Raw genomic sequence first — 12049 nt, 5'->3', positions numbered from 1 at the left:
GTCCGTTTACGTTCTCATTTCCTTCCTTTTGTGACCTGGATATGAAGTTGCACTGACTGCAAAATATTTTTATTAACAAGTCGTGGTGACATTTTGGACAGCAATGTGTGGGCTGTTTTTGTTTTAGCAGTTTGGACTGGTTTTAAGACCAGGTGGGCCAGTTTTTACTGTTGATTGCCCTGATATTAGCACTTTTTTTTAACTATATGCTTCACTAAAGTGTGTCACTGTTCTTTTGGTGCACATGCCTACTTTTTGTCCCTGTCCGACCCTGCCAATAGCTCTATTGCCAGCATTTCCCCCCGATCACAACAGTTCATTACAAGAATTCGTGGGCCTATACTTCACTTTAATGTTTTTTTCCTTTTAGTGTTGATCCTTTTTTGTTTTTAAGTCCTCTTTATGTGCCTAAAATATATCTTTAGGTTCTAGCAATTCAAAGCTGGCAGGCCCTTTTCTTTTGTGCCAATAAGAATCATATTTCCCTTTGAAGTGCATTTAAACTAAAACAGGTCCCTATGCTTATTCAAAAGCATCTGCCCATGGAAAATCACCCATACTGTTCTGTTAAAATTAAGAGTGATGGCTATTATCATTTTCATTAAAAAGTGTATTTTACTTTTTTTATTGCAAGCATGTGCCTGCCACATTTAAGTGACAGCATGTTTTCATTTTTTTTTGTCTTTTTGTGGCATATGCTTGCAATTGAAAGAAACCACTAGTGTTTGCCACAGCCATGCCTACTAGCTTTGCCAATGCTTGTTATTTATTTTAATTTTATTTATTTTGAATGTTTTGTATAGCGCGGACAAGACCCTTTCGGGTATCAGAGCGCTTTACAGCAAATAAAGGGGATAGAGGAAATCGAAATATACATACAAAAAAATCTTGCTTATAATATGCATACAATAACTGTTCCAACATAACACATATCTACAAGTCTGCATCTAATATTGTTATGTGCGTTGCATGGGCCCAAGAAGGAAATGGCCAACTTAAACCCTGCTGCAGTAAAATTGTTCTTCATGACCAGAACAGCTGGCAGTTGGAGAAGCAGTTCACAAATGGGCGGTCCCAGGTCAAGCTAGCAACCAGACATTTCAATTACTACAATAGTTATACAGTATTTTACTTCAATAATAGAAAGAGGTAGATGGTGGGTAGAAGAGCAGGCCCAATCTGAACAAGATTAGAGTAGGTGGGAGGGGCACTAAAGGTTCATAAAGAAGAAGGGTGCACTGCGGCTTGGCCAATTGGCTGGAAAGGATTGAGTGGTCGGTGATGGGGTTGGAGTGGCAAGAAACAGTAGAAAAAGTAAAGATTGTGGGCAAAAACTGTTCAATAACCCTTACTCTTTTTTCTTACAGTTACATAGTTTAGGCTTAGTAAGTGGCGTCCGCAGGGGAGTGAGGAGTGCAGAATTGCGAAGCAATTGCACACAGACCTACACATGCTCTTTAACTCTTTCTGCCTAGGCTCGATTACATATTGAAATTCTGAGTTTAATGATTACTGGCGCACAATTTTATTAATTTAGTTGTTTTTTTAGCTTTCTGTAGCACTAGCTGGATCTGACGGTATCAGAGCACTTTACAGGTTATGTTTTTATTTTATTTTTTAATTTAGGAGTTTTATATAGCACTTGCTGGACCTGAGGGTATCAGAGCGCTACACAAGTAGTAACTTATGTGCAAATGGGTAGTACAGAGAATAAAGAGGAACATAGCGCAGCGGCCATATAAGTAGTAGCAGGTACCTGCGCATGGAGACAAATAATACATTGTACGTTCCTTTACAGAGACATAAAGCAACTGTCACTGTACCGCTGACGTAATGCACAGGAAGATAAAAGCCTAGATTCAGCGAGGGTGACGTAGTAATGTAACCAGGTAAACCCCAGTCTTTGAGACAAAAGTCTTGACGGTTTCTTGACACAACAGTCTCTGGGAGGTTTTCTAAATAGGGTCACCTATGTGAATATGTAAATACATTTACAAGAGATATATGAGGGTATTAATAATGTCAACGTCGCAAGACAGTACAGCACTAAGTGATTATACAGTCACAAAGTATAACACAGGGTACATGGAGGAGAACGGCATCAGGGACAAAAAGGCGAATGAGCAAGACATGTGACCGTCTAGAAGGCATTAATCAATGAGGGAACGTAGAGATGTGCACACATTCAGGTAGTTGTTGAGTAGTAGAGATTTGAGGTCCTTGAAATTTCCACACAGACAGGTCAAAATAGTTAAATTAGCATTTATTGGCAGTAATAACCTGTAAATAGTGGTTCATGTTGGATTTGTAGTGATGGAGAATTTCGTGTGTTAAGGCCCATTTTCAGAGAGAAAACTCAGGACTCGACTTACTTGGTACAGTGAATACCCTCCCACCAGCCATTCCATTTGTAATCAGGACATCTCTATCTTTGTGCCCCAAAGGCCTTCAGACTTATTTCTCTCTATTCTGCACCATCCACTCCTTAGTTCTCTAACTTGCCTCAAATCCTCTTCATTCTGCCAATCCCTTGATCTTCGTCCTACTCCTCCCCAAAACCCTAACTAAATCTGGATTGCATTCTTAGAACCCACCAAATGCCTCTATTTCACTCCTCTTTCATTATTCCTTCTTATTCCACATGTACACACTTTTGATATAGCCTCCTCCTGCCTGGCTATAACTCCTGCTATTCCTCCTTGTAACTCATTCTCTATATGCTCACTGTGGGCCGCTTCACCTTTCGTCTCACATTAATCTCTGCCCATTGCGTCTTCATCATCAAGGGCCTTTCTAGTTCCCTTCAGCCCCGCATTCTGACACCACCCAAATAAACATTCCAAAATTGTGCTGCTAAACTTTAACTTTCATCCCTCTTCTAATCTGATTCGACCTAAGTCCCTCCCACCACTGTCAAGTGGCCTCTCAACCATCACCAGCATAATGAGCCACTGCTTTCACTTCCCAACCCTCATGGCCTCTCCTATGTCAGCTTCCAACTATTTCTGCTGCCCTAAACCAGGTAGCTCCATCGGGCATCAGACAAAATAGTTCCGTCTCAATACATTGAGAGAGGAGAGAAGTAGAGATATAAATAGAGGGAGGAAGCAGGAAGAGACGACAGGAGAGACGAAAGGAAGTCTGGCTAAAGACCTACTGGGTAGGTGACGTCCAAGGAGGGAATTCCCGACCTGTCTCCCGTATAGCTAAACCAGGTAGCTCCATCGGGCATCAGACAAAATAGCTAGCTCTCAAATGACACGGGAAATTCACAGGTAAACAGGGTGGGGACTAGGGCAAGGACAGGTGAGGGCAAAGGTTTTATATAGCGCTGGCTAGACCCGGAGGTATCAGAGCGCTTTACATGAGGATCCACAAATTACAAAATTACATCAGCTACGATTTACATCAGTTGCTAGACACACATTACAAGAGCATAGAAGACGAGATGAGTGAAGTGTAGACGGGAAGGGGGTTAGGGTAAAGGGGTAGGAGGGAGGTACGGCAGAGACGAAGGAAAGTCTGCCCGAAGTCCGGCTGGGTAGGTGACGGTCGAGGGGGAAGTCCCAAAACCCATCTCCTCTATAGCAATCAGATAGCTCCACCCGGCATTGGCCAAATATAGGTCTCAATGGGAAAACATTTAGAGAACATAGAGGGAAAAATAAATGGAGCGTAGAGGGGTAATGGGGTAGGGTAAAGGTGTAGGAGGGAACATATGACGAAGAGACGCAGGAAAAATCTGCCCAACGTCCTGCTGGGTAGGTGACGGCCGAGGGGGAGAGTCCACAGCCCATCTCCTCTTTAGCTACCAGGTAGCTCCACCGGGCGTCGGCCAGAAAACTAGGTCCACGCGGTCGGAGGTAAGTTCACAGATTCAATATCCGAATATCCATATGACGAAGAGACGCAGGAAAAATCTGCCCAACGTCCTGCTGGGTAGGTGACGGCCGAGGGGGAAAGTCCACAGCCCATCTCCTCTTTAGCTACCAGGTAGCTCCACCGGGCGTCGGCCAGAAAACTAGGTCTCCGCGGTCGGAGGTAAGTTCACAGATTCAATATCCGAATGGGGGAAAGGTCAATGTCAAATTAAATATCTCGAAGTAGGACCACAACATGGAAGGGACTACAGTGGCAGCCATCAAGGGGTCAGGCAAGGGGTTCTGATCTTGGTGTTAACATTCAGCCGGTCCTCCTAGAAACTGCTGGGATGCACCCTCCTCAATCCAAGCTGCATCTCCAAACAAGCACTGGCAAAGCCAACATGTCTGGGGTTGGGCTGCTAGCCTATTAGCATTTTCAATACTTGTTTTGACACAGGTGTTGAAACTTTTTTTGGTGGCTGACTTGCCTGGCCCATGTCGATATATATATAAAAAAAATTGCTAAACGAAAAGCACGTTTTTGGTCTAAAAGCATGTAATGCCATAGTTCTTCCTGGCACCGAAGCAGTGCTTAATTTGAGGGGAAAACATAAGTGCCAGGATTCTCGTCAGGAGGCCACTGCAATTTGCACCACATAATGCCCCTGCCATGCTGCCAATGATAGTAACAACACAACTACTTATCATCACATGCCTACAAGACATTTTGGACTATTTCAGGTCCCCATAGCTAAAAGAATGGTTTACGCATTAGGTAATAGTCAGTTTTAAAGTATAATGAATTAATAATTAGCTGCTGCCGTGGTCATCTCTAAATTAGGCAGACAGTGCCACCTTGTGGCAGACTGTCACCAGCTCTGGTATTGATAATTAGGTGCTGAGCTCCTGGAAACCACCCACTCAAATGAAGCACTGCAGGGAAGGGAACAGTTGTGTGTGGATGTACTTCTTGTGAGAGAGAATGCCATCACTCACAATAAAGTTAGCCAATGGGAGAAGTCGGCTGATCCTTTGTGCCCTCCTGTGTGCTGTAATGGACGGAAAAATATGAATGATGCAACAACACAGTGATAGATGGTTCCGTAAAAGCCCCCTTAAGTAACACTATTATATATAAATAATGTTAGAAATATAAAAAGAGCTTTGCTAATGCCAGACCAAAAAAATCTATATCCTGGTAAGACTCAATTAACAGCATTAAAAAAAGATGAAATGGCATAAGAACCTCCTTTATAGAGTGCACATTCACACTAACGGCTATTGACTGATTTCTAATGTTATATTTTCACACAATACAACGGTATTCATTTTATCGACCTCAAGAGGATGAACGGTGATTGGAGGCACAGAGACTCGAATCTATTACCATGAGGTTAAAAATAGATTTCTGCGGTGGATATATTACTAAACTGAGCCACTGGCCTGGCATGTGCCCCGGATCTCCTCTTGATTATGAAGATCTGACTTGGAGAGGATGCTGTAACTATGTTTCACACATAAGGAAAAGTGGGTTCCTTCTGGGATGTTTTAAAACGGAATTGTATTACTTAGAAATATAACTTTGTTTGGGTTGTACCACATGAATACCATGGGATTATTTCCTTTCTGATCAACACTTTCCAAATGAGTCAGTTTGTTTATAACGGGGACACCTCATACGACTAGAACAAACATTTACTATCAGGCACATCTTTAATTGTATAAACAGTGTATTAAATACAGTTGTCCATTTACTTGCTTGTGTACATTTCAGTCAGGGTGCTATAGACATTAGTGAAGTGGTGCACAATACTCGGGCGATTACATTGTCATGAAGAAAATCCGGCAAAGTTTGTTGAAACAGACATGTATAGGAAAGAAAACATTTTGACATTAAACATCCTTCGAGAGTCAGGAGCAAGAGGTGAGGAAATATTGACTTCCCGTGTTCTGGTATAAGAAAAAATAACTGGTGCACAGTCAAATTCCACCTATGGACAATGGGGCATATTAGCAAGGGCACTATTGCCACTTTAGCGGGACTTTTCCCCGCTAAAGTGGCAATAACTTTATCGCCCTATTAGCAAGCAGTCGCTAACAGCAGTTAGCGACAGCTTTTAGGCGATCGCGACCGGTTTGGGTCCCACTTTGCATGTCAGCGATATTTATTGCTAAAGACATGCAAAGTGGGCGTACCCAACCTGTTAGCGACTGAAAGCAGTCGCTACCACAGCTATCGCCTATTAGCAAGGCAGGCTGTGCGATGAAAAAAGTTGCGCTAAGCGCGATTATCGCCAGAATCTAACGCCTGCTCAGACCATGACTTAACCTTTATATCCAATGAGAGGTGGATATTCAGGCTAAGTCCCCATTAGCGTTAATGCCTGCATATCGCTGGATTTCCAGCGATTTTCACGCTTTGAGCCGCTATCGCCGGATATTTTATCGCATAAGAGATAAACATTGCTAATAGCATGTTATCTGTGCGATAATATCCAGCGATAGACAGCGGAAAAAAAATGCGCTAAGCGCATTTAGCGATCAATATCGCTATTTGTTGCTAATATGCCCCAGTTTTTTGACCCCTCAGTAGTAAGTGGAGGGGAAGAGAGAGGCCTTCATCAGGAGAAGGAACCGGAGAAACTTGATGATAGAAGCCCGCTCTACCATGGAGCTTGGGAGACAGCCAGTCTTGCAAAAGCATCAAGCAATAAATGTGGCGTGGAAAAAACAAATTCAGAGGCAGGACAGCGTCCCTGTTAGTACTGTCTGTGCTGAGCACACATGCTTCAATTACTTTCCAGTAATTGCATTACTCCGAGTACGTTTTCACCCTAATTAATTATGCAATGATGCGCAGCGGTCTCATTACATAATTAATTAGGGAGAGAAACGTACCGAGTAGGTAATGGGGGTTTAAAGAACTAGAGATTTCGAGAAAGATGGTGTCATCCAAGAACTCCCACTAAAACTATTGTTCTGGTTGTGGCACTCTGGAAAAAAAAGTCCTAGCTTATAAGAAATGACAAACCTTTTTGGGTCTTACCTCAGAAGTGCATCAGTGCTTAATTTGAGCCCGTGATTTCCGTTGCTCTGCACCGCCACTCTCGGCACCGCACAAATTTGTCAAGATTGCACTTATAACAGTCTGCCACATGGTGGCGTTGCTCGTATACTTTAGAGAGGAGCTTACCAACTGGCGTTTATGAATACAATACACATTAAAAATGACTAATACCTGGCTTCCCAGCCATCCTTTAGCTTTGCGGGCCTGTAATTTGAACCGTTGCACTTGCAGGCGAGAGGGATGGAGAATAGTTGTTTTGGCAGCGATGACAGGGGTGATGGGTGGTGTAAGCTGCAGTGGCTTCCTGGTCAGAACCCTGGCATTTATTTTTACAAATTAAGCACTGCAGCTCATGTTTCAAGAACTTGTGTTACCTTACGGTGGTCTTGGAACCTGTGTATTACACACTATAGTTTGTCTTCATCATTGCTCTCATGTTTGCTTCTAATACGTTAGTGCATGTGGACTTCACTTTCTCGTCTTGGGTTTCTCCCTCCCCTGGAACATGGACACATTAATTTAGCCTCCCGCTGCTCCCTTTTCAGGTGCTACTTTTTTCTTCATCTTTAAGCTCTCTAGGAGAGAGCATGTTTTTCTGTTGCAGTCAGGGCCGGACTGGGGACCGAAATCTGCCCTGGCAAAGTGGTCAGCCGGCCCCCCCTCTCCCCTGGGGGTGCGACCGCACTCTTTGCGAGGGCGGGTTTTCGGCCGATTTTGTTACAGGGCCGTTTTTGCAGCTATGCTGCAAAAACGGCCCTGTAACAAAAACGGCCCACTGGGGCCCAAAAATCGGCCCCCACCCATGCGGCCGACCGGGGAATCGCCCGGTGCCCGCAACGGCCAGTCCGGGCCTGGTTGCAGTCCTCATAAACGTCCCCTTCTACTGAGATTGCTTCCTGTTTGCTTCCGCTAGCTCTCATGTGCTTATCCCACTGTGCATTGCTTTTTCACATGGCTGCTTCTCCCCCCAACTCCGCATTGCGCTCTCTCATTCTTTTGCTCTCTGCACATTCCTCTCTGTTTGCTCACCCCCTCTATTTTCCTTCTCTGGACCTCAGTGTTGCTTTCCATCTCCCGCGCCTCCAAGTTGCTTTGTGCCCCCCTTTCTGTTGCTTCCCCCAACTTGGCCTTGCTTCCCCCCTTCCCCGGTGTTGCTTTGTTGACCCTCTCCTTCTACTTTCCTTCCTCTGTATTCATAGCCCCCCTAGTTTCTTCACTCCACTGGTGCTACTTTTTTCTGTTTACCAATTCATCTTGGATTGGGAAAACGGAACATTTTGTAGGTGAGTGTGTGCTTGGTTCGTGCACCTACAAAATGAACAAGCCATCTGATTATGGCTTCTTTTTTTTTTTAAAACCATGCTGCACAGCATCGCGAGAACTATTGCAAAAGTCAATAGGTTCGAAAGCGCGACCTATTGGCTTTGCCAATGCTTGTTTGTATTCAAGGCATCAACTACATTTAGTAAAAGTTATTAAAAAAATAAGAATGGATTGTGAGTCTGTCTTCCACAGGGAAGCAGCAATGCACCTGCAGAATCTACCCTTTATCTTTTATGGGGTAACCCACTAGTGCACAGAAAGTCAAGTGCAAAATATTCAGCATCATTCTAGCACACCCTATGGGGTATCTGGTACATCTTTAAGTCACCCCTCACATAGGGAAAAGGCTAAATAATGCGAAAAAGCATTAACAATATGTTACTGATTGTAGGAATTGCACATTTTCTGTGTGGCCACCCCAGATTTTTGCCATTAGCTGGCTTTAGAACTTTGAGCACTTTACACCTGCTAACCAGCAGTAAAGTGCCTGTGCTCCGGCATTCAAAACATGGTTGAATTGGCATATTCCTCATTGTATCATCAATTGGTGGAGGGAGAGAGAGTAGAGATCCTTTCAAAGTCCTTTCAATAATTATAAATCAATGTGGAAAGGATCACTGGTCCTGCATAACCAAGGTCTGCAGGTGGATCGATAGGTGTCTCCCAAAAAAAAGACCCTCATACACGTGTTTTTTCAGAATTGTGTAGCGGTATATGATGTGTCCCCGCTTCTTGTAACACGTGTCCGTGCGTAATCCTTGGGTCAGTTTTTGTTTGCACCCTCCGCCAGGAGGTTGTACCATTGGTTAAAACAGTAGTGATGGTGAATAAGTGAAATAGTGCTATAAAGGCGTTCTAAAATACCCGGACAGCCAGAGGTTCAACTTTAATATTTCTGGATTCGGGTAGAAGGTTAAGGCGTGTCGCTATGGAATTATTTAGGAATTCTAGCGCACTAATCTTGTGAGGTTAAAAGTGGTCGACATGTTTCAGCCTTATCTGCCTGTTGGTCAGTCGGCTTTCCTCAGGACCATAAAGTGATTAAGTGAAAAAAAGGAAAAGGTAAATTTGTAACCTGATTCGTTTTGTGGTAGTAGGTCACATTGTACCTCTAATAAGAGAAAAGGGAGATAGTACAACCACATTTGTAGCGAATAAGTGGGAAAAGACACTTCAGCAATGTACAATGACATAGAGACACAGTTGAGAATTATGAAGCATATTATTAAAAAAACATATAATTAAAAGCGAGTTGTGCAATACTAGACTCAGAGTCACATTCATATTAAGCGTCAACTTACTCATTCTCAAAATTCTATGCGGAATATTGTGATGTATAAATCCCAAAGTCGTATTTAGGCGTCATGAGATCATTTCTTTACAGTGCCCTGATATTAAAAGCGCTATTTAATTTAAGGCGCAATTTCATTGTTAGAAGTGCCTACTTTTCGAATAGAATCTCTCTCTGAATAGGCTTTCCAGAGTGCGCATTTAAAGATACTATAGCGGCAGTATGCACATGTTCGATTTTCAGAATACATGTAGAACGAGTGCTTGGTACCGTCTAATAACGAATGCATGTACTTTGAAATAATTGTAAGAGTCTATACTCGAACAGGTATTACATCGTTATACCAATGTCTAAGACAATCGTGATGACACAGTAAAATTGATTAGCGCCTTTGACGTCATGGTAATGTAACAATGAAATTGCGCCTTAAATTAAATAGCGCTTTTAATATCAGGGCACTGTAAAGAAATGATCTCATGACGCCTAAATACGACTTTGGGATTTATACATCACAATATTCCGCATAGAATTTTGAGAATGAGTAAGTTGACGCTTAATATGAATGTGACTCTGAGTCTAGTATTGCACAACTCGCTTTTGATTATACGTTTTTTTAATAATATGCTTCATAATTCTCAACTGTGTCTCTATGTCATTGTACATTGCTGAAGTGTCTTTTCCCACTTATTCGTTACAAATGTGGTTGCACTATCTCCCTTTTCTCTTATTACAGGTACAATGTGACCTACTACCACAAAAAACGAATCAGGTTACAAATTTACCTTTTCCTTTTTTTCACGTAATCACTTTATGGTCCTGAGGAAAGCCGACTGACCAACAGGCAGATAAGGCTGAAACATGTCGACCACTTTTAACCTCACAAGATTAGTGCGCTAGAATTCCTAAATAATTCCATAGCGACACGCCTTAACCTTCTTCCCGAATCCAGAAATATTAAAGTTGAACCTCTGGCTGTCCGGGTATTTTAGAACACCTTTATAGCACTATTTCACTTATTCACCATCACTACTGTTTTAACCAATGGTACAACCTCCTGGAGGAGGGTGCAAACAAAAACTGACCCAAGGATTACGCACGGACACGTGTTACAAGAAGCGGGGACACATCATATACCGCTACACAACTCTGAAAAAACACGTGTATGAGGGTCTTTTATTTGGGAGACACCTATCGATCCACCTGCATATTCCTCATTGGTATATCTAACTTACCTATAGATGCCTAGTATATGGGCCTGGAAGTCAAGTTCCACTAGTGGACTACCCCACCTTTTGTGCCTTTCACTATAATAGCAGTGCAGACATAGCTTCAGCCCTACCGCTGCAACCTGACTGCAACAGTGCAAAACATGCACTGGGACCTGTCAAAACAAACCACTTTAAAAGATTAAACCCACCCTTTTAAATACGAATAAGTCACTCCTATGTTAGCCTTGTATCCCACAAAGAAGGGTGCATCATATTTAAAAGTCAGATAATGTAGAACATTAATATTACCATGTACCCACAGGGACAAGGCCATAAAAGCTATTTTCACTGTGACAGACCCTGCTGTCCAATGCACATTAAAATACTAATATTGTAACTTAGGAATGTGACCAGCTAGAGAAATAGTTTTTTTGATTATTACAAATCGAATTCAATTGTAAATCCAGATGTTATTATAATTTTAAGGAAAAGTAGCTTTTAGAAAGTTACCCTTTCCCTGCCGGAAGTTTCTGAAGACTAATTGGCATTGGCTCTCCAGCTTCTCCCAGCCAGTAATTAGCCTTAAATATGTGCATCCCAGTAGCAAAGAATAGGCTGACATGAACTGGCAGCGCTGGGTCCTCTGAACTCCACAAAATATGTAAGATGGGGCCGATGTGCATCCTTTTTGATACTACAGTGTCGGTTCCTGCTTGAGTGTCAAGTCATGCTTGACAGACCTGTTCATATATAACACTTGGTGCATACTTGAAAGGGTAGAAAACATGATGCCAAGACAATGCTTGTGGATCTACTGTCTAGTTGCTGAAGGACTCTGGTTTTGTCCTACCAGACCTCTGTTTCTTGGTTTGTTGTGGGTACAGTGGCTGCTTTGAACTGGATTTTAAAGTTAAATGTGGAAGGACACTATACCATAGTACACTCCTCGCACACACCCCCAGCCCTCAGAGCCCAAGTTTAGTGTGGCCAAAGACTTTCACCATTTAAAAAATGCCCAGAGTTGGCAGGGTTCACCTCAGGAACTTGTACCCCATTGTTAGTGTGCATTGCAGTCATTCTCAATAACTAGCTAGTGCCAGGCATAAATGTGACACTTCCAGGCACAGACTTCAAAACACTTTCTGTACCTGCAAAAATCAGTGAAGGCTGGACCAGCTATCTATGACCTGAGAGGAGCCCTGAAGGACAGGACCTGCTCCCTCCTGTACATGGGGCAAAGTAGTGGACACCAAGAGTCACTTGGCCGACGACATATGTGGCTACAAGAAGACAACAA

Source organism: Lissotriton helveticus, chromosome 5_1, assembly GCF_964261635.1.
Source record: "Lissotriton helveticus chromosome 5_1, aLisHel1.1, whole genome shotgun sequence".
In the NCBI taxonomy this organism is placed as follows: domain Eukaryota; kingdom Metazoa; phylum Chordata; class Amphibia; order Caudata; family Salamandridae; genus Lissotriton; species Lissotriton helveticus.
This window is presented reverse-complemented; position numbering follows the sequence as displayed.